At 35.5% G+C, this 24,322-nt stretch overlaps 1 protein-coding gene across 2 annotated transcripts in view; it reads left to right on the top strand.

Annotated features, from left to right (window-relative positions):
* The window catches only part of RIT2 (Ras like without CAAX 2), a 346,858-nt gene that overhangs the window by 248,313 nt on the left and 74,223 nt on the right, over positions 1–24,322 (top strand). The gene's annotated exons all lie outside the window — the stretch shown is intronic.

Below are 24,322 nucleotides of genomic sequence, written 5' to 3'. Positions count from 1 at the left end.
AAAATAGATGGCACATTTTAAATCACCTAGCACCATACCTGGCAGACAGTAAGAATGACATAATGTTTTCTTCCCCTTTTTGCTTCTCTCAGATTTATGTCTTTTCACTACAGTCTTGCTGAAAGCAACACAATATCTTATATTTCCTTTTTTTTTTTTTGCTTTCTATCAATGCTTACCAAAATGCTAGGTACAGTTGGTCCTCAATAAATATTTGTTGAATTATATTGACTGATTTGAGTTGAATCAATCAATAAGAATACATTGAATAAGTGACCCCTCTAGTTTAATCTGCAATTGAGATCACTTGAGATTTTGACTCAGGAGAATGAGTGTGAGCCCATCTGTGACTTTGAAGCTGCACACTCATAGGTGAGAGTTATTATTTTATTTGTTTTAGTAAGATGAGCTACTATATGTGAATGAGCATGTACTGTAAAATGCTATACAAATTCAAGTACCTATTGCTAACAGTTTATCGTCTCATTTAAATGACAAGACTTGCATTCAGGACCATTTTACAGTACCATTTATTAGGAGTTCACTTAAACCTTATTCTGATATTGGGAATTGCTTGAAAATCAGCTTTTGAGTAAAATAATCTAGGAAGAAGAATACCAGTTTATAACATTTTGGCAGGGGTGGAGAAGTGACTGATCTATAAGTTTATTTCATCAATACGTTCCACTCGATATTTATATCATTTGGAAACTCCCTGATCACATATTTATTCCAACATTTGGCTCTTGACTGCTGCTTCACACTCAAGATTAAGGCTAACAGTTGGGTTCATTCTCACCTGGGCCAAATATTAAGGACCAAATCTAGTGGCACACACTGGACCACAAGCTGCCTCCTCACCAACATCCTCCCTGATTCCTTATTTTTGCCCCTTTTCCAGCATTTCCTGTAAAACTCCACTAGTGACAGTGTGCCCTGAAGCTTTCTCCTCTGAGTCTGCATCTGACCTAGGAAAAGAAAGTCAAGTATAAAAATAAGAGACATACCATGCTGTGACTTGGACTTGCCTAAGTGTTTGTAGGATCGGAAATAAATCAGGTGGGTTTCAAGTCCGATCATCCAAGTCAGTGATCTAGAAGCCAGGAGATCGATGCAGGATCACAGCTGTTTCAGGGAAGGGGAGAGGCAACAAAGGGTAGGAGCAGAATTAATCACTCAGATGATTTTCCTGACCGTGATTCCCACTTGATGCTCGGGAGAGGGAGAAAGGACAGTCAACCCTTCTTAGACATCTCTTTCCAAGTCTAGTGTTTTGTGTATCTGTGTTCCATACTTGTGGGAATCAGGTCTGACGTAAGACCTGTTAGCAGTCACAGATGTAAACTTAGTTAATTTTCTCCCTCCTGCTTCCAGTCGCACGTCCTTTGACTGTGTCACATGTTCTGCTCTTTAGGGGCTATGCTTTAGGGCCTCAAACAAGGTCCCCCCTCCACCTTTGCACTGAGCATACCCCTGTCTTCTTCTCATTTAGAGGAAAGGATCTGATAAACCATTCCTACCAAGAAAAACTGTCCCAACTACCAATGGATTTGAATTAAGCAAAACAAAGCAATGAGGGTAATTCTTAACCCAAAAGGACAAATCGGGGAGAAAAGCAAAAGTGAAAACAGGAGCTAGTTTTATGGAAAAAAGGAGCTCACTACTGTCCTTCAAATCAGTCTTCCTCTGAAGCATTTGCTTGTTTAGATATAAAGTCAGCTTTATGAGACAACAAGTGTTTTAACACTGAGATGATCCTAAGCACAGATGTTTAATTTGCTTTATTTGAGAAACCATTCTTGCCTCTCATAGTATACATAAAGAAAAGAATAAACTATCAAGCATGCTCATTTACATAATCTGTTCAGTTTAAAATGATAATTAGTTAGTCCCAGGCTAGAATGTACAACTCAGCAGGCAAAAGTAATTTTAAAATCATTAGACTTATACATCATGGTCAGGAGGTCAGCACACTTGAATTTCATTATGCAATAAGGAAAAGCACTTCCAGTTCCTACATCTTTGTTCTGGGCCCTTATTTAGAAAAGTAAATTACAAAATACCGTGGGAGGAAGAATCCATTTCTACCAATTACTTTCTGAAAGAAAGTAAAATTGGTGACCCCACGATTCTGGTTTTAAGTGGGAAACTTGATAAGCTTTGATTCATTTAATGGTCCTGAAAATGAAAAGAACACAGCAGATTATTGTCAAAAAGCATTTATTATGAACCTGTTTATGACTGATACAGGGATTGTTCACCATCTTTCCTCAAATTCCTACAGCACCTATTGTTTTACACTCACAGGCCACTCCAACAAGATGGACAGCGATGGGGAGGACCCTTGAGATCTAGCCTCATTTAGAAGCCCTGTTTCTAGCTCCAGATTATTAGCAAATGTTTGCCTTTATTTACTTCCAGTAGAGTTTGGGTCTACACACTTTATGGATCCAAAGTTCAATCTTCTACTATTCCAGTAAATTCAGTGAACAAGTGCGATATAACTTCCCCTGGCCCTTTCATAGAGGCTCTCCTTGAGAAATTCTTCCACAACTGGATGAAGTCTTTATTGGGAGTTCTCACTGGTGTCCATTTACATGAGTCATGCAAAAACATTACTATGTTAAACATCTTATAGGGAAAACTAGCATAAATCGCATCCAAATAACTGTTGTGAATAGAAAACCACTGAGCAGGCAACATCAAAGCAGGGTGTTTTCTTAGTGTAGACTGGCAGTTGCTTTTGTGACTCAGAAACTGTATCAATAGCTCTGTGATACAAACTCTTGTTCTCATCTTTCCAGGGTGGCTTTATCAGCCTGCCCCTTAAAGAAGTGATAGCTGAGCGGGTACAGCTGACAAGTTATCCCCGCATTCTTCGTGGAATGAGAACTGACCCTTCGTGGTTTCTTGAAAGGAGACTCAACGTCAATTCCAAGGAAAGAAATGTGGAAGGTCAAGGGACTTGTCCTCATGGCCTGGAGCCTGAGGAGTCATAGAATCCTGCTCTCCTAGGGGAAGCATACAGAAGACTGAAAAAGCCTAGCCTCAGCCTTGTCATGTTTCCTAAAAAACTAAATCTATGTTCTAGAAGTGAAATTAGCATCCTCTTCTTAGAATCTGATATTCAGTGCAGGAATAGACTATCTAAAATAAGTCCTAATCTTGAAAAAAAAAAAGAGGTTCTTACAACAGGGGCATCCTAAGAGGATCACAGGCTGGGGGTAGTGGTTGGATATCTATCAAGAAGGAAAACTGGCAGCTCTGAGAACACTTACAAATTCTCACTCCTTGGTTGCATCTATCTGTCATCTTCTCACTGTTTGATTATTTTTTTGTCATTTAAATATGGCTTTCTTCAATTTTCTTTATTTTTTTATACTATATTCATATTATTATTTTAATTTCTACCATTGGTCTTCAAACCCATCTAATTTTATGTTTAATATTTTCATTTCAATTTTGTCATTGATTTATTTTCTAGTCTTTAATTCTCTACATTATAACATGTTATATATATTTTGCTTTTGTTCCTCCTCCTCCTATTTTAGTTTTAATTACTTTTTAATCCATACTGCCTCATCTCACATACCACTTATATCCTCTCTCTTTCCTGTCACCTGATAGTTTTCCTTAAGTTTCCTTGAGTTTGATCGCTCTCTATGCAATTTTTCAGAAGCGTATCCAGAAAAGCAGTGTTGGTTTGAGAAAGTCCAATCCAACAGTAGGCAGGCAGATGGGCTTCTCCTTGACCTTTAACTGCTACCACATGCTCCTCAGTCCTGGAAGCCACACTTGAACTTTCCTCCTTCTCCCTCAGAAGATCTCCCTGCCATTTAGGCTCCCCCTAGAGACACAGGAAGCACACAGGTTAACCATCCAATGAGAGCTAATTATCCCTGTATAAGTAGCATAATTTGACTTTTTGAAGGTATTACTCCTGGTGTCTCGTACTGTCTAGACTTTATATAAGGAGTTGTGTGTTTTATAATATTAATATTACTTTTACTTTTGTAATCTTAGTTTTAAAACCTATGTTTTCAAGGCTGTGATCTTCTAACATATGTTATCCATCAAGTTTTGGATGAACTATGCCACTTGGGGCATGAACCACAAAGATTAAAAAAAGCAGGTCTTCCTCAAACAGGGGCCTTCTTTGTTCACTGACACCTTCCTCTTCCAGGACTGATTTTGCTGAAGAATCAAATAAAATTGGACCTCCAGAGAAGGGACCCTTTAAGGATTACAGTCAGGCTTCTGGCACCAACTTGTGTTTAATATGCTTACTTCCACCTGCCCAAATGGTTCCTCCTGCCATCTAGGCAGCATCTTAATGAATTTCTCTCATTGCTCACTCCCAGTAACCAAGATGAAAGGGCTTCTCAGCTGTGCCCCTGTTGGAAGACCCTCTTATTTTTTTCAGGACTTATTTTAGAGAGTCTTTTCCTGTGCTGAATATCAGATTCTAAGGAAAAGGCTGCTAATTTCACTTCTAGAACATAGATTTAGTTTTTAGGAAACATGACAAGGCTGAAGCTAGGCTTTTTCAGTCTTCTGTATGCTTCCCCTAGGAGAGCAGGATTCTATGACTCCTCAGGCTCCAGGCCATGAGGACAAGTCACTCGACTTTCCACATTTCTTTCCTTGGAATTGATACTGAGTATCCTTTCAAGAAACCACCAAGATTCACATCTCATTCCATGAAGGATCTTGGCCCATTACTGTCTAAGCTGACTGGTTGATTGTCTTACACTAACTCTACAAATTTGATTGCTTTAATAACCAATTGACCTTGTTAGTTAATTTCTGCCAAAATGAAGGGCTACATGTCAGCTATGAATTCTAGAACCGAAGATAGCACTTTAAATAGAAGCCTCCCGTCACATAACTGGATGGTAGTTGAGAAATCTACTGGCATATTAAAGTTACCTAAGTAGATATTTTGTGAATAGATGGTCTTTAAGGATGCTTCAAGTAATGTCAAGATAATGTATTTATTTTATTGGCACACAACTCTGAGGGTTGTTTTAACGACTGCTATAAGTGTTTGATAATAAATGCACTAGATATTTCTTAAGCTATTTTTAAGATTGATGAATTTACATGTATAATATATTAAATATTGACAAATCACTCTCCAAAGTGGTTATAAAAATTTATGATATAGCCAGCAAGGTCTCAGAGTTCCTTGTCAACATCTATCCTTACCAATATTTGATGTTGTCAAACTTTTTTTCTGGTGGGGATGAAATGGAATCTCATTGCAGTTTTATTTTATATTTTTCTGATTACTTACAAGATTGAATATCTTCCTATGTTTATTGACCATCACATTTTACTCTTCTGTGAATTGCCTTTATCCAATTTCTATTGTCTTATTTCCTTTTCTTACTGATTTGTATGGGAGTTCTTCATATTCTTCCCCCCAAAATGGATTCCCTATTTACTTTCTGCTGCAAATGTTTACCTAGTATTTTACTTATTTTTTGATTTTATTTTGTTGTTAGAGTCCTTTCTTATAAAGAAGTGTTCAATTTTTCACAAAAAATATTTATTTTGTGTATGATTTTTGCCTTTTGTGTCTGATTTAAGAGATATTTTACTATCCTGAGGTCTTAAAGCCAGTATCTTGTAATTTCTACTAACTGTTCTAAAGTTTTGCTTTGTGAGTTTTAAACCCATTTGATTTTTATTTCATATGTGATTCAGTATAACAACCTAATGCTATATACTACTTTTTCAACTAGAAAGCCAATTGTCACAATACTATTTGTTAAAATATTCTTTTCCCAATAATTTCTAATACCTCTTCTAAAATATAAAATTGCTTATATACTTGTTAGTGTCTGAATTCTCTGTTCAGCTCATTCTTGCATAAATATCATTCTGTTCTAATTACAGTAGAAATAGTATTGCACTAAACCTTGAACTCGCTAGAGCAACTCTTTTCTCCTTGTTTTTTGTTTGTTTGCTTTAAGAATTACATGCTTGGACCATTCTGTGAATCTGGAGAACGTACATATTTTAAATAACCCAATAACTATAATAACCATGATTTACCTTATTTTGTGTTCTCAATTATATTTTGTAGTTTTGTCTTTTAAAGACTTACATATTTTTGTTAGATTTGTTCTTAAGTATCTTATACTTTATTTTGCTAATGTGAATTTTAGTTTTCCATATTTTATTTTTCTAATTTTTCAATAGTTGTAAATATAAATGCTATTGATTTTTGAGCACTTATATCCAGCAAATTTACTGAACTAATTCTTATATTTTTTTTAGGAAATTCTTAGTATATTCTATATGGATAACCATAATATCTATAAATAACATATTTATTCTAATCCTTCAATCTTTTTAAATCTTGGTCTACTGCCTAGTACTTCCTGTATAATATCAAATTGTTGGGGTGATAATAATTTGACACATTCTTTTTCTGTGTGTGAGGAAGATTGGCCCTAAGCTAACATCTGTTGCCAATCTTCCTCTTCTTTGTTTTCTCCCCAAAGCCCCAGTATATAGCTGTATATCCTGGTTGTAGATCATTCTAATTCTTCAATGTGGGATGCCACCATAGCATGGCTTGATGAGTGGTGTGTAGGTCTGTGCACAGGATCCCAATTGGTGAACCCCAGACCACCAGAGCGGAGTCTACAAACTTAACCACTCGGTCACAGGTCCGGCCCCAATTTAACACATTCTTACTTTCATGGGAATAATTCTAAAACGTCAACATTACATATGATATTTGCTTTCAATTTATCAGGTTACTAAGATGGAGTTTTTTTGGTGTGGGGAGGTATGAGTATGAAATTATATGAGCTATTCTTTCTGTATCTCTTGTAGTAATAAAATGTTTATTTTCTCTCAGTCTGTTTCTGTATCCAATTACAATAATGGATATTAAATGTTGAGATAAATCTAACCATCCTTTTGTTCAAATTCTGGCTGTATCACTTACTATATAAGTAGCCTTCGCAAAGTTACTTAATATCTCTCTGTTTCAGCTTTTTCTTTGGTAAAATGGGTATAAGAGAGTGTGTACCTCATTGGGTACATATATATATATAGGATTTTTTTTTAAGAAAAAGGTAAAATCCTGAGTGTCATACAAATTTGAAATTAACATATGTCCATAATTTTATTTAACTAACTAATGAGTGAACCAGCAAGGTGTCACAACGGGTTCAAAGGAGAATTAAATGTACCAAACATATAGGCAGTAAGCAATGCTGAAATAAATTTACAAAGATATACCGAACAAGTCTTTCCACAGGGCAATAATAAATTGCATTCCACAAGACACATATCATTCATATTTCTATATTCAAGAGTTATGTGCATTAAATCAGTTTTCTACAATTTACAGAGTTATGAAATAACTCAAAGACAGTGAAAGGCACAGACTGCATAGAATCAGATAAGCCCAGAGGGTATGTATGCTAGACAGTCACTAGTTTTCAATTGAACACACACAATATCTCTTAGTTCATTTTAAAAATTTATCATAATTTTCCCTAGAGATTGTTGTAAATTAATATAGATAAAACATACAGTGTTGGACATGGCATAAAATTAAAACTGTTCTTTGCTACAATTATTTTTATTGATATTATTTTGTATACTAGTAGAATTTATTCGCTCATATTGACTTAGCATTTTTACATCTTTACTCTGAAGTAAATGGGGCTATAGTTTTCTGTGAAATACCTTGTGTGTGTATATATATATATATATATATATATATATATATATATTTTTTTTTTTTTTTTTTTGAGGAAGATGAGCCCTGAGCTAACTGCCGCCAATCCTCCTCTTTTTGCTGAGGAAGGTTGGCCCTGAGCTAACATTCATGCCCATCTTCCTCTACTTTATATGTGGGACGCCTACCACAACATGGCTTTTTGCCAAGCAGTGCCATGTCTGCATCTGGGATCCAAACCAGCGAACCCTCAGCACCGAAGCAGAATGTGTGCACTTAACCACTGCGCCACCAGGCCGGCCCTGTGTGTATATTTTTTAATCAGATATATTCTAGCCAATGTGATATGGTAGTATACCAAGGGTGGATACTTGAAGGATGTTTTAGAGGACATTAATTCAATGCCTTACTCCTTTAAGAAAATTTCTTTTGGGGCCTAGTACTAGAAATGTTTGGTTTTCATTAAGCAATCATTTAATTTCTATATTGAAGACAGTGACTTATGTGGCTGGCAGGCCATGTCTCCCTGTTTGTACTGTCTGTTAAAAATTTAGAACTAAATTCATATTCCACCTCTATCTTATGTTTAAGATATTATGGAAAGAATTTGACTGCATGCAGTTTTTTTATTCTTTTCTTTGTCCCATTTTCTACATATAATTAATGTTTATTTTGTCTTGATAAATTATGTATATTTATGGAAATCACATTGAATCAATTAAAAAATATCTGAAGTGACTATTATTTTTCATTAAATTGAGAAACATAAGTTTAACTAAATCATCAAGTTATTTGACTAACCAGAATTATGAATTCAGTCAAAATTGTAGAACTTGTTATGTGTGCAAAATGTCAAATTCCTGCAATTAACAGAATTGATGAGAACGGTCCAATCCAATATTTTTCCTTTTAGCCTGGTAATGGAAGTTAATTCAACTTCATGTACATGGCCCTCTGAACGTGACCTTCTATCAGATTCAGACATAACTTGCTGAAATTTTACAAATAAAGCAGTGATATTATGTAGTCTGCTTTTTTCTTCTTTCTCACAATTTTTCTCCTTAGTTCTTTCTCCCTGTAAAGAAAAAAAAAAAAAAGCAGGATTTAAACTAGCTTGAGCAAGAGATTCGCCTAGGAGAATAATTTGATATGAATATCATTATTAAAATCCCACTGCTTCAAATGGATTTTTAGATTAATATATCTGCAGAGAGATAAAATTATCTGATTTATAACTATGCATTATTAGATCTGAAATGTCAGTTATTATCTCCTCAGCTTAATACTTAGATTACCATATAATTTTATGCATCTTTGAGAAAAAGGTTGAAAAGTATCATGGATATGAATCTTCTGTCTACTGTTACAACTGGAAATGTAGTGTCAAGAATAGCTGTGAATATTGTACACTCATATTGACTTAATTCCAAGCAAGAAGGGACAATGGTAATGAAAGGAGCACACATCTTCAGAAGTCATTCCTTGTTTATGATTATTTTTTGCTACAGACATTTTGACTTACTGTTATGAACTTCCACCTATTTTTTTGCTTTTAAGTTGTGAATGTATGAAATTAAACCAAGGGAATTTATCAACTCAACTGTCACTTCCTTCAGTATATAGCAATCAAGGTTAACAATATGCTACATGTTGAAACAGAGAACTTAAAGTTCAAACCTTTTACACAGAGTCCTATACTTGTGAATCTAGAAGCCATTAGTAATAGTAAAATTGATCTTTATTTGTGATTTGTTAACCAACACTTACTTTTATATAATTAAAGGAAGTGAATGGAGGCTCTATGAAGATGAACCAGAAGATATCCGAAAAGATGATAACTCATAAGTGATTATGCTTTATATCTATAGAATCTTGTGAGATAATGGTAAGATTGAACACACACTTGTTCACCAAACTCCCAGTCCTAGAATGAGGAAAGGGTAAGGTGATGGGGAGAGATTGGCTTCAGTCCAAATGCTATCTCTTGCTCACTTTCTCATTGTGGCTCTGGAAACTCACCTTCAGTTTTCTTATCCATTAAGTATGGATATCTACTTCAAACATTTGCTGTGAGCATTAAATAAGATGTTGGATATAAAAACTCCTATCAGTACATAAAAGACAGTCAATAAATTGCACACATTGTATTTACTACTATTTCATTCTAATCCACTTCTCTTTGTACAATTAGGGAACCTGGGTATACAGAGGTAAGTTGCCAGCCTCATGCATAAGCATATTAGACGGAACTTAGAAGTAGAAACTTGATCTCTTGACTCTCCTACAATGCTGTTTCTACTAAAATATGCCTTTTATATTAGCAATTATTTAATTGCCTAACGTTTGCTTGTACAGTTTTTACCAAACTGCCTTGCACAAAGTAGGCATTTGATAAATGCCTGTGGAACTCAAATGCATGGAAATAACAAGTTCATTTTCGTGTCGCTGAATTTTCAGTGTAAGGGTAAAGACTAAATATTAGTCAGGGATTAGTTCTTTGCCATATCCATCCCCATAATTTTGAAGCAAATGTGTGAGACATTTTCTGAAGTGTCCTTACAGTTCTATATGGCTGACTCCGTGGTTTTATTTCATAAAGTAGTACAATGGAGGAAGTGCGCATGGAGCTTTTTCTGACTAAAGACTAAGTGGCTAATTTGCATCCTTCCCTGTAATAAAGCAGGCTTTAGAGTTGTCTGATTTGAGATTATCAATACACTTCACCTATCAGGACCTCCACAGGATCTAGATGCCACATTGTCCCGAGGTTGAATTCTTTGCCACAGATGAGCTTCTCACCATAGCCTTCTCTGGCACAATCTCAACAGTGGGTATCAATCACCTTTCTTGTGTCTGACTGTGCTTCCAAGGGTGAATGCCTGCCTTGCCAACTTTATTGTAGTTGTCATTCTCTTTGAATGTTGGCCAATGTTTTGCATTTCAAATTTCGTGTGGATGCTTTTTAAGCTATGAATTTCCAATTCTTGTTTTCAAATTGCTGTGTATGCCTCCATATTAAGATAGTAGGTTTATGCATTTTTGTATAGTCTCAAAGAAATGGTGTCATTGTTTCCTTAAAAATGTAGGATAAGAATATGATTAGTAAACCTCTTTAGCAAAAAGGAACAGACACACAGTTTCTGGAAGTTTCTATATATTACAAAATCATTAGAGCAGAGCTGGAAGCAGGTTCCAGATCTTCTGCCACTCAGTTTTGTGTGCTTTCCACCGTTGTTCCAGACTGGGCAAGTGTGTTCTGGTGTCTCTATTATGTTGTATTACAAATATTGGAGCCATACATCACAGATGAAGCAGACTGAATTATAAGGTCTAAGGAGACTTATGACAGCTCCATTTCAAACTGCCACCCTCATCTTTCTCCATCAACATGCACACAAGTTTTCTTTAATATGAGTGAAATTGCCAAACAACTTTAGGGTCTAAACTTCGATCTAGAGATTTGCGTATGGTTAGCCATTAAGCCAAGTTATAATTACTACATTGATAGTACATTCCTCATAAATGTGGAAGCCTTGAAAGGAATAGGTTCTTAGTTCTGGACAATTTACTCTCTAGTTGGAGATAAAACTGTTTCAAGCAGCCATGAAATAAAAATACTCTAACAAGGAATTGATATACTTTACAATTTAAGTACATATATCTACATACATGGATGGCGTTGGCCAGTTGCTCCTATTTCCAACCACTGCACGTGCTGTCTCCCCTGTGTTCAGCTTTCTTCCCTTCTTAACTCAATTCACACTAAATTCTTGTTCAGGCAAGTCTTTTCTGACCTCATTGATTAAGCCAACCACTCCCTCCTCCCATTTTAAGTTACTATATTTTCACTGGTTATGTATAACATAGCTTCTATATTATATTTATCTGTGTAATTATTTGATTAATATCTTCTTTCTTTGTTTGATTCTAAGCTCTGCGAGGTTAGGGTCTGTGTTTCCTATTGTATGCTCTTGTAATACAGTGATTTGCACGGTGCTGTGTACAAAATATGTAATCAGTAAGAATTTGTTGAATTAATTCATTAATCTTCCCTGCCTAGCTGAATTTTTATGGAAGGGCAAGCTGTCAAAGGGTGCCGAATGTATTCCAAAATTGGCTGTCAAGTAGGGCTTTGTAACCTTTGCACTACTGATATTTTAGGCTAGATCATTCTTTGTTGTGCTGTCTTGTGCACTGTAGGGTGTTTAGCGTCATTCCTGGCCTCTAGCCACTAGATATCAGTAGCACTTCCCCTCACTCCCTGGCCACACACTCTCCCCTCACCCCCCTCACCCAGTCTTGACAACCATGAATGTCTCCAGATATTGTAAAATGTTCCCTGGGGACAAAATTGTCCCTGGTTGACAACCATTGCTTTAAAGTAATAATTACAGCCTTATTTCCCACATTTTCACAGCTTGAATTGTCTGCATTATCAGAACTAACCTACTTACAGTCATGTAAATCCTCCTTGTACCATCCTTATGCCATTGTTTAAGGTAGCATTTTTGTTCATTTCTCCTTTAAATCTCCTAATTCTACTCTGTTTCCTTGAATCATCTTCATTCTCCAAAGCCTGGTTCTGATTCCCATCAGTTACATGAAGCTTTCTCTATCAGTCAGGGTCCTCACAGGAAACAGAAAACATACTCAAATAAGAATAAAAGGACTGTATACAAAGGTAGGAAGAGTGTAGGCAAGAAAATTAAAAGATAGTACAGTATTCCACAGTTGTTAAGATCCTGAGGCCTGACAGGATAGAGAAATGGAGTTGTTAACAAATCCTAGGAAGGAAGAATCACCTTTATAGCTTCTGCAATTTCAGTAGAGGATCCAAGGCAAACCAAGGTGACTTCTTAGGGAGGAAGCCAGGTAAAGAAGCAGTTTGATGTCACCCTTCTTCATATCAGTTCCTTCCATAGTTCCCCATTGTTTGAACTCTACAGAAAATTACAGAGAAAGAAAGTCTATAAATGTCGCCCCTATGGACCAAACTGGTGGGACAGAGATCAGAGTGGAGAGGATAGAGAGTGAAGCTGGAGAAACAAATGGAAGATAATTCAGCCCATCTTTCCTCTCTACCTTTGTAAATAAAGCAGAATTGCTCTAAGCATTTATAACACATATAATTTGTATTATTCCTATGAAATTAACTTATATGGCAGACAATAGCTCTTCCTTAATTGCCTTGATTTGTATTTTGAAACCAATCCTCCCTTATTTATGTGTTAGCACACCAATCAGAGTGAATCTAAAATTCTTTAAAAGCAGGAATTGTGTTTTAATTTTAGTACATCCTTTCGGACATAGATGGTTACTAGAGACAAGTTTTAAAACTATTTATAATATTCTGTTACTGTTTAAATTAGTTTTGGTTTCTAAATGGAAAGTATGCTAAGTACATGGATCTCATGCTTGCTTTGTCCTTCTGATCTTGAACTAACTTCGTAAAGCACAGTGTCCTTTCCTTCTTGTCACTTCTTGTTGACATTTCAACCCCACTGTAAATACTCTACCACCATCTTCACGGCACTCTATTTGGTCTGATATAAGTCTATATCAGTGGGTACACAATTTCATTTTCTTATCAGAACCCCTTGCATTGTTTGATAATGAAGACAACTCTTTACCTTAGAACTTTATTTTTCATCAGTTTCTTTGACGATGAATCTTTTATACTCCTCCTAACCCTCTGACCATTTCTTCTTCTACTTTGTCCCGTCTTCCCTATGAATCCCGTAAACAGCAGTGTTCTCTAGACTCACTTCTCTTTTTGCTGTAAATATCCTTTCTAGGTAATATTGTATACTCTCATGGATTTAACTTCTGCTTACATACTCATGATTCCTCAATCTGTAGCTTTAAGTCATGAGCATGTGATGTTGCAGAGGCCCTCAAACTAAATGTTTTCAAAATTAAACTTAGTGTCTTGCTTCTTTCCCAAAGGAGCATTTTCTCCTAATTTCTTTGTCTCAAATGATAGCTACACTATCCACCTCAGAATCATCAAAAACCAAAAATCTCAGAATAATCCTACTAGCTGATACTCTAGCCAGCTCACCTTCCTAATTATCCATACCTAATCCTTTATAAATCTATTGTAGTTTATCTTCTAAGTAGCTTTGAAATGTGTTTGTTGTATCTTATCCTTCTGTAGTGTGCTTTAGATGAAACCATGGGCATTTTTGCATTATCTATTGTCATATTCTCCCGTTTTCTCTGTATTATAAGTAAGAACTCACTGGAGTCTATTCTGTCCTTTCAAAGCCAGAGATTAGAAGTGGTTCTTAAGAAGCCAACAGTACTAACAGTTAGTCCAAAGCAGGGAGAAAATGTGCAATAGCTCTAAGTCAGATCATAGAAAGTAAGTAGCTAGAGAGACATAATGTAAACACCAAGTCCAAAGAGAAAAGAGCAAGATCATAAACCAAGGAGAGAAGCAAGAGTCAAGAACAAGAGGGAGATTTGTGTAAATGAGTTAGATAATTAGCAGGATTAGTATTCAAAATATTTAACAATCTGTATAGCCTTGGTACCCAACTACCAGAAAGGGTGCTGGCCATAGACTTAGAGCAGTTCCTGTAGATACCCCACTTTATCTTGAGATCTTAGTGGAGTACCCAAGGAGGGCCCAATATGACTGGAATAGCAAGTGAAGGGCCCTTGTGGGGCTCAAGGTAGTGGCTTTCTGCCAGCTCATGTGGAATTAGCTCAGCTCAATTGAAATTTAGTTGTATGTCAGTCCTTGGAGAAAATGAGAAATAAATGGGTAAAAATCTATGGAGTGGACTGCATCCCATCATGAACCCCCACGTCCCTGCATATGCTGTGCTTAATAAAACCTATATGGTTGAAAAGGACTATAACTTGCTAATTAATGTGTGTTCTCCAGTAGTATCCTTCTCCCATTCATTCTCAATATTGATGCTTGTGATCTTTTGAAATAGATATGTTGTCATGGCCCTCTGTTGCATAAACTTTTCTAGAGCTCTCTAGATTGGTATACATTCAAAGCTCTCGAGGATTTTGCTCTCACTAATCACATCTGTGTAATCTCTCACTTTTTCTCAACTTGTACTTTACAGTGTGTTAATACTGCACAGCCTTGAATTCTTCAAGCATACCAGGCTTGCTGATTCTTTTGCTCATTTGCTCATGCTGTTGCTGCTTCCTGGAACATCTCATAGGTGCCCACATAGAAAACTCTGACTTGTCCTTCAAGAAGCTACAGTGTCATCTAATCCTAACATGACTCCTGCATCCTTTGCTCTTGAATGAATTTATGCCGCCTCTTTTTCTTGAATGAAAAAGAATAAATGAAAGAATGAATTTATGCCCCTTCATGCATTCTTTTTCTAAGAACCCTCAGAATTTACCATGATGTTAAACTGCCTTGTTTCTACCTCCTGTTAGACAATCAGTTTGTTGTTCAAGGTCTGGGTCCTGGTGATATTAATCTTTAGATCTCTAGCTTTGAGCATAGTGTCTGATGCTTAAAAGGTAGTGAACAAATTAATGAATATTTGTTTATCAAAGCTGAACTAAAGATGAAAGCCAGAGGTGAAATAAATATGTAATTGAATACTCATGTTGAATCATATAGGAAACATTCAATTTCACTAAACTGTTCAAGTAAGTTGGTTAAAAAATTAGTGACCCCAGTAGTCATTTGGGGTTTGTGTATACGTGTGTGTACATATTTGATTGGTTTTTGTAGCTATTGCTCTTTGTTTTTTGTTGGTGTTTTTCCTGAATTCTTTGTTGACTCAAGTGAATTGAACAGGTAGATGGAATTGGGCAATGAACTCAGATATGTCAGTGGGACATGTTAGTAATGTCATTGTTTTCCTGTGTAATGTAAAAACAGGAACTTCATCTCTTAAGACCTGGAGATTACATGAACATGAAGAGTGAATTAATTCCTATTTGTAGAGTACAATGAGTTATGCATAAAGATGTGCTTTATTTAAATATAAAAAGATACAATAAAAGCCCACCGTGCTGGAGAATATAACATCATAAAGTCAGTCAGACTTACTTTAGAAAAAGAAAAACAATAAAATTATACCTAAAATAATAAAGATTTAACAAGATATTCTTTGGAAATAAACAGTCTATGAATTGCAATATTTTTTCTATGTTTGACATATTGCTTACATGGTATTCCAAATATCTGGTGATTTTAATGAAATGGAACTAAGGGGCTTCAGCATCAATTGTTAGAATACAAATTTGATGACTGTAGCATTTACATTATTTTTGCATAATCTTATTACTTGGTGAATACAAATTTGGTCACTCTCATGATTTGAATGCTACCAGTTCCTCTTCAGCTATATCATCTCATCACACAATGCAGAAAGAGAAGCACTGGTTTTAGATAACATTATCTCACTTTTGTTCACAAGCTGAATTTCTAACCGCCTTTGTCTTCATTTGTAATTCATTTTCTTGAACAAATGATTTTTCTGATCTAAGCATTGGTGTAGTGTTCATATGACTCTTTGTCTTCTTCTCAATTCTGTACAATATGTTTATCACATTTAACACTTGAAATAAAAATAAGCAATGGGAACATATTTCAAGATTCAATATTTGCGCACTTTTTGGTGATTGCTATATCCCTTCTGGCATGAATTTTTCTCCATTCCAATTCTTCCCACATGGAACCATCCTAATTGTTGACTTAATGCCCTAACTTTATTATGTTGCTGTTCTGCCTATCATGTCGTTCCCAATGCTGCTGTATTCTAGTCCAGATGCTCCATAATCTGCCCCGTCCTACCTAGCTAGCTATATTGACCATGTCTTCTGAGGATTCACTTAGCACCACAGTTAGTGACATGCCTACAATGTTCTTTGCTCATTCTCATTGCTCTGTGTCTCTGCATTTTGACCTCCTCAGCTGAGTGAGCATGATCTACTGCTGCTTGCAGCGATCTTTACAAATCCAACCCAGCCTTCAAGATCAAAAATTAGACACCAAGGCCTCCATAAGACTTATTTAATGATTGTGTTATCCAAAGAGTTCACTTTTTTTCTAAATATTTACACATACAAAGAGTTAGCATCATGCATTCTACCATTTAAGAATCTAGTCGCTTCATGTGTGAATCCTGTCCTCCAATTTCTCAAGGGAGAAGGATCACATTTTATACTTTAAAATGTTTCTCATGGTACCAATTGCAATATGTAGTATAAACAGGCATGAATAGAATTATAAAATTCCCTTATGGATCCAGCTTACCTGGTTTTGCCCATTCTGGGCATTGGTATCATGACCGAGGTATATATCTGGTGATGTATGGACAATACATTCTGATTTAAAATTAACTCATATTTATATCATGCTTTATATATTTTTTAAAAGTTTTGTATATAGTATCTCATTTTAATAACTGAGCATATTAAGCAGATGTTTCATTAATAATAGTGATGACTGTTTTTCATAAACTCATCTCATGAAATATCAAAATAACATGACTAATATATTACTTTAATAATATGTACTCTAGTATAAATACAAATTTCATATTTAAATAAATTATTCATGTTATATATTAATAGAAAATGTAGCACAGTAAATACTATAAAATTTTCCAGACTAATCATGATAATGATTATTTATTATAAATGACTACCTATTGAATGCTTTTTTGTGCATGTACTCCACTAGATACTTTATAAATAGTATATTTATCTTCGCGGCAGTCCTGAAGATAGGTATTATTATCACACTTTGACGTATGAGGAAATTGAGGTTCAGACAACCTGGCTTGTCTCAGGTCACACATTATTACTTGGCCCACCAGTTTCTAGCTCAGATTTCAATGGTTCCAAAGTCCTTTCTTTCCCCTGGACTAAGCTTCATCTCTCAATCCCCATTTAAAGATAAGTGGCACTCATCAAAGAAACCAATGCTGATAGACTTTGAATTTCAAACCAGTTTTACTTCCATTATATTGCAATTGCCTTCAAAAGCTATGCTAATCTGTTATTTTAAAGTCCTTTAGTACATATCATAATTATGACATCTAATAAATGTTAACCTTTTGATGGAAGTAATTTCAAACCTACATGAACATTATCCAATTAATTATTCAAAGACATTGTTGGATAATAATTGTGAAACTAGTTATTATAGATCAAACTGGTCACAAAATGGATTTTTTTCCATTATGCCAACAAAACTCTGCAAATCTAATCCATTGTCTTTCATTCTGTGAAACCATTTAACTAGATGAAAAGTATTAAAAGAGAATCAACTTTGAGAACACAGTGATCAAATGATCAATTTAACCTCAACTGAACTGTGAATATTTTACCTACAGAGTGAGTTCAGACCTACTACAAAAGCTGATGTGATTCAAATACGATTTCTCTCCGTCCAGCTCCCCTGTGTGCTACCTGAGAGAATCCAGAATATCATTCTCTGAGACAACCAGATGTTGTGTTCAGGCTATGTCTGGGCAGCTGATTTCAGCTTGACCAGGTTTGGATAGGAACTTCAATCTAGCTCTTTCTCTTTTTTACTTCAGAGCCAGAGTGTGAGAAACTAAGAAAGTCTTACTGAAATCTAGATCCTTCTGTTTGAATCATGGTCGTCAGACCAGCAGCAACACACCCTTTGGAAGTTTGTTGGCAGTGCAGATAAGGCAACTAGTTAAAATAAGCACCTCTCAAATAAAATGCTGAGTATACAAACATAACCTTTAGTAAAAACTCTCCATTTGTTCTTACTACTCAACTAGATACTATTGAATTCTTGGAAGTTGGTATATGTAAACAAGAGCTACTCATTACATCCTTCTCTACCTTCTCTTATGCTCCTTGCCATGAAGACATTTACCTTTAAAGTGGACTAAACTAGACTATAACATGAACTTAACCTCAGGATCTAATATTCGTTGAAGCAGTCATGCAAATAAAACAGAATATCCTTTAAAACACATATGGGTATCCACTGGAAATGTAAGTTTTAAAATCTGTTGTATAACTTGTGAACAGACTAAAAGGTTTACAGACTTCATTTTTTGAGAAATAGTCCTTGTATGATTGCAGCATTACAGCTCTTTGAGGGGTTCTTTAGAATGTATTCGTTTCTGGGAGGGATAAATATGTCACTCTCTGGAATAGATCAGTCTATCAGATATGCAGTCAGCATTAAAAACCCGAGAGACTTGCATCAATCCTTTCTTCCGTCTTTCGTTCCTTCTCTCCTTTTCCCCTCTCTCTCCTTGCACAAACATGCACTGGAGATCTTGCTAAATGCCAAGTATTGTACTAGACCCTGGGGATACAGAGTAAGGCAGCTATGCATCCTGTCTCTGAAAAGGGCGAGTTCTTAGGCATAGACCAGTCATAATCAAATTCTTTACTATGTTATCATGTACAGTAAAGAAATGGATGCATTCTAACAGATCCCCTCAGGCCAAATCTGTCATTCAGGATGAACTAGTTTATGCTGAAAATGTTCCCCTAATTTCAATGACTTAAAACGACAAAACTTTATTTCTTTTTCACTCTTGTCAATCTTGGGTTGGCAGAGAGTTCTATTTTGTGTGACCCTCAATAAGGGACTTGAGCTAAGGGAAGCTCTTTATCTGGGAGTCCATGATTCTCAAGGCAGGAAAGTGGGAATTTGAAGAGTTGTACGCTAGTTCTTAAAACTTCTACTCACGTCTTATTGACCAAAGCATGTCACAAGTCCACAACTAACTTTAAAGGTGTCCAGGATATACAATCCTACTGTGCCCTGGAAAATGGAGAGCCAGAAATAGTTGGTAAACAGCACTGGTAACATCTGTACCAAGATTCTTAAGTTTTTCCTATCACATGTAGCACCCTGCTCTGCATACTTCTAGGTCTCTGAGTTTTCTGCTGCCTGCAAGTGTCTTCTTTATGTACTTACAGACCAGGCCTTCCATATTTGTGCAGAGTGTTCAATACTTAGACAGAAGTGCCTCATGTTTACTTTATTTACCTAATGCTTACTTGAAATTAAATCTGGGTCATTCTATTCTTTGGGTAATTAATTTTTTGTGACATTCGTTGAGCTGTTTTCCTCATTTCATCACTGTTTATATGTTCTCTTAGCATTTTATGGCTTTTCTTCAGTGATCATATATCCAAAATTCGAATACCTGTTATGTGTTTCAAATGAATCATTCAATTCTAGTTAAACTGTTCAACTAAATTATGACAATTTGTAGATTTTTAGATAGTGTTTGTATTTATCTGCTAGATATTTTTCATTTTACCTGTTTTTAAATTTATCTTTTTTACCAAAAAAAAAAAAAAAGGCTGCCTCCATTATTAAGGAGGTTAAACACAAAGTTCAACCATCTGATTGTGCATAACTCTTTGAGCTCCTGCTAAATCTTTATAGCCTGGGTGAGGTTCCCAGATTACTAATCAATTGTCCTTTCTAGTCGTGGTCATTTGCAGGATCCTTCAACCCTAGTCCAGCTCTTTGTTTTCTGTCTGTGGCCCTGCTTAACATTTGCTGCTTCATGTGTCCTTACACATACACATCTCCTGCAAATTGGCAGTCAATGTGAACAGTTTATGAGCTTTCAAAAATGTTTTCTGTTGTTGGCAATATGGTCCTGTCATTTACTATTCAGTGGGAAACCATAGATAATGCTCGAACTCCTCGAAAAGCAGGGGTAGCATTTAAATTTTTTCATGTCTGTGCTAATCATCCCTTTCTAGATCTTCTGTTTGGTCTGCAGCTTAATGACAGATGATACTTCAGGGATTAATAAGAAATAAAAAGGCCTAAGAATTGGAAGGGGATTCTGAGGGCATCTGCTTTAACTTTCTGGCCCAAATCTGAAATTTCCTGCACATTCCTGAAGTTGAAGGGAATGAGTCTGGCATTGCAAACTGAGAAAATAGCATGAACTAAAGCAAAGCCAGGAAAAACTGTCACCTCTTGGAGAGATAATAATTGGAAAGGTTTGTCTGAAGCTTAGGATTCAAATTAAGAGAGCAGGCGATACTGGGAAGCTGAACCGGATAGCTAGTTAGGGGTCATAATGTTCAAAGGCACGCAAATCAAGTAGTTTAGATTTCTTAAGATTTAGAGGCTTTGTGTTGCAGTTAGTGAGAAAGTATTGAAAGTTTCATGCAGAGGAATTGCTCAGAACTTTAGCTCCTATTCTCGTCCTAAAGTAATCTAAGAATTTCCTCAGGAGGAGAGAGATTTAACGTCATGGGTAGAGCTTTTTAAAAGGAAAGCAGTTATTTATAGTACAATGAGATCCTTTGCTTGAGATTAATGGACTGGTCATTGCAGAGAATAGCCTCTCTATTTCCAGGTAGTTGAATGCGGATGACCTAATAGTTCTCTTTCATCTTGGATTTTTATGGTACTGATTACATTAATTAGGGGAAGATACTGTATAATGAAGCTCGTCAGGAAAAAAAATTAATAGGTTACTTTAATAAGTTTTCCTGTGATTTGTGTTGCTGATATGAACAGCAATTATTCAGCTAAGTAATGAGCCACTAATGAGCATGTCTTTCTTCGATTACGTTGCAAGTTCATTAGAGGAGTTATACTGTAAAGGCAAGCAATGATTTCTTTTCTGTAGGTAAGTAGTTTTGACAGGAGTGTTTGTGAAAACCCACAACAGTGAATGTCATTACTTATTAGTATGACCCCAAAACACTAGTCTTTAAATGTTACCCTGCAAGTCTTTAATTCTTTACCTCTTTCTTTAGACAGTTATTCTGTTACACACAGATTCATGCAAAACCTTTCTTAGGGCTGGTAGTAGTCAGCTCTACACAGTAGACTCATACAGGCGAGATGGGAAATGTGAACATTTATCCCAGTGGATGAGAGCTACAGGATTTCATTTAGAACTGTCTCTTCATAACTAAGTAAATAATTCAATATGGCTTTTGAAATTTGTTTGAAATTTTCTAGTTCCATGGCTCAAAATGAAGCCTTGTTTGATGAAAGTCCACATAACATATGATTGGGCACCTTAGCGTGAGAGAGAGAAAATAACACAGGGATTTAGGAGATGTGAATTTAAGTCTATCTCTAGTTATAGAATTTTTGTCAAGTCTTTAATCTTATCTCTACTTTTTTCATTTGAATAAATAATTTGGCTCAGGTTTTCTCTAAATTTCTTTCCAGTTCTAAAATGTTATGACTCAAATTAGATTATTTTCAAAACACAATATAATCAGAATTTTTAGTTGAATTTAATAGTGGTTTCCACTATTTCTTTGTCACTAATCACATAATGCAATCAGTATATATGGCCTCCACTTTTTGTTTTGCCTATCCTATCTTAAAAGTATTGTAAAATCCTTGAAAAGAAGGTCAAATCTAATACAAATTTTCCCGAATGTAAACACATTCTAAATAAAGGCTGCCTCTTGTTTTAATGGTATTAATAGAAAGCTTGGGAAAGTCAGATCTTCACTGTAAACCTTGAGAGGCTAGCATTTCTGGTAGCATCGATATCACTTTAAATTTTAGTAACTGGTACCCGTGGAAAACTGGTCTGAATAGAACAGTAGAATTACGCTTTAGTTAGTGCTAGAGTTGTTCACGACTATGTATTGGGTCCAGTCTTTGGTGAATTTTTATACACAGTGATGACTTACAAGAGCAAATTACATCTTACCATTATTTCTGGTATTTACAAAATAGGGCAGAAATAGTTTTAAGAGGGAACTCTACTAAACACAGACAATCTAATTTTCAGTTCAATCAGACTTTTAGTTGGTAGCCCCCTTTTCCTCTTAATTACCAAGTAAAAGGATACTGAATTCTCTTTTTTCATTTTTTCCCGATTTTTTTATTCCAATAAGATGTACTTAAGTTTATTTAAACAGATGTTTTTATCATGGCTTCTACACTGAAATATGATATAAGCTATCCTTTCTCTTTAGAGAGAGAACAATAGCTCTTCTCTTTAGCAATAATATGGGGGGAGCTCCAAACAAAATGGACTTTAGGTGTGTTCTTTGTATGAGTTTGTAATCTCTTTTCCTTATGAAGTACATCATTTTCCAGATTTTCTTGATGTGTTTTAGCAGAATGTAGACCCTAAAGCATGCTAAATAGTCAGCATCTGTGATGCACCACTTTGTGTTAATATTTTAGTTCTTCCCAGTAGTAACTCGGTCTTTTCAGTTAACTTATATGACTCGGGCGAGAGAATAGATGCTAAATGATTTTGCTTTTGCTCCATTGAGCAAAACAACCTTGAGAGATGCCATGCTAAGCCTTCCAGATATTCATTAGTCCTTTGTTCGTATTTATTCCAGCATACTGAGAATTCTGACTAGCTGGCCAACTGACAGCTCATTAGAGTCTGCTGAGCTCTTCCTAACACATCATCCACGTGTGCCAAAAGAACCAGCCTTGAGTCTTTTTTCATTTCGCTATGAGCCAGCGTAATCAAAAATCCTACCTTAACATCTTTAGCATTGATTGCTAATACCCCAATACCTCCTGAAGCTCCCAAGCAAATTCTCATCTAATTTACTTTATTTCAGATGAGATATGTACTCACTTTGTATTAAAATAATCCTGTTTCTAGCCTTTGTGATTCTAAGGGACAGCAGTTTCCGTAATGGCAAAAGCACAAGGTCTGGATATGTTTTATTTTTTTTATTCTGACTCAGTATCAATGATATAGTTTTTAGATCCCATGTTTTAAAATATCAGCAGTTTTCTCAGAATACAAACACTTTATCCAAGGCTGCTTAAAGTGTATGAAATGCATGACCCATTCTCAAAGAAAACAGAAGAGCCTGAGGACTGTGTCTTGTCAAGAAAATTCTGGAGGAGAAATGACCCACCCAGAATAAACATTTTTTAAATTTAAGGTAACAAATATATTATATTTTATAATACATATATTTTTAATAAATTTCTCTTTTATAAATTGAAAGACTCAGAGGCACATAATTTAAAAGACCCATAGCCTGGGGATAATGAAATCAATACAGAAGTGTAAGAAAATGTGAACAATTACAACCAATACAAGATATATTTTAAAGCCATACAGTCCCCCATAAACACATCATGGGAATCATCCTTCAAAATGACCATGATAAGAAGTTATTTTCTTCAAAGAAAAATAATTCTTTCTACATGCTGAATCTATAAATTCCTATTTATAAACTGTCTTGCATTTCATCAATAAAGCTTAATATGGCCTCGTCTATTAGGGGAGTATGGAAAATTTTATAACTATTTCATTTGCAAATTCAATAGTCATTCACATCCTAAAGTCAAGTAAATTTAAGTTAACTTCTCTGGAACATGTTGATCTAGAACAGCTGCCGTCAGAGCGCGGTCCGCAGACCCCTGAGACCCTGTGAGGTCAAAACCATTTTCACAATAGTTCTAAGTTGCTACTAGTCTCTTTTACTGTGAAGCTGCTGGCCCTTTAGCACAAATCAAAGCAGTGGCACTAAACTGCATTAATAGTCATTGTATTCTTCATGGCCATGCAGTCCAAAAAAAACCCCCCAAAAAAGCCACTTCAAAATGCCCTTGATGAATCAGTAAAAATAAATTACGAATTTTACTGAATCTCTACCCTTAAGTATGTGTCTCTTTAATATTTTGTCAATGAAATG

Source organism: Equus przewalskii, chromosome 7 (assembly GCF_037783145.1).
Source record: "Equus przewalskii isolate Varuska chromosome 7, EquPr2, whole genome shotgun sequence".
NCBI lineage: Eukaryota > Metazoa > Chordata > Mammalia > Perissodactyla > Equidae > Equus > Equus przewalskii.
The sequence above is the reverse complement of the archived record's forward strand: the minus strand, read 5'-3'. Positions and strand labels throughout refer to the sequence as shown.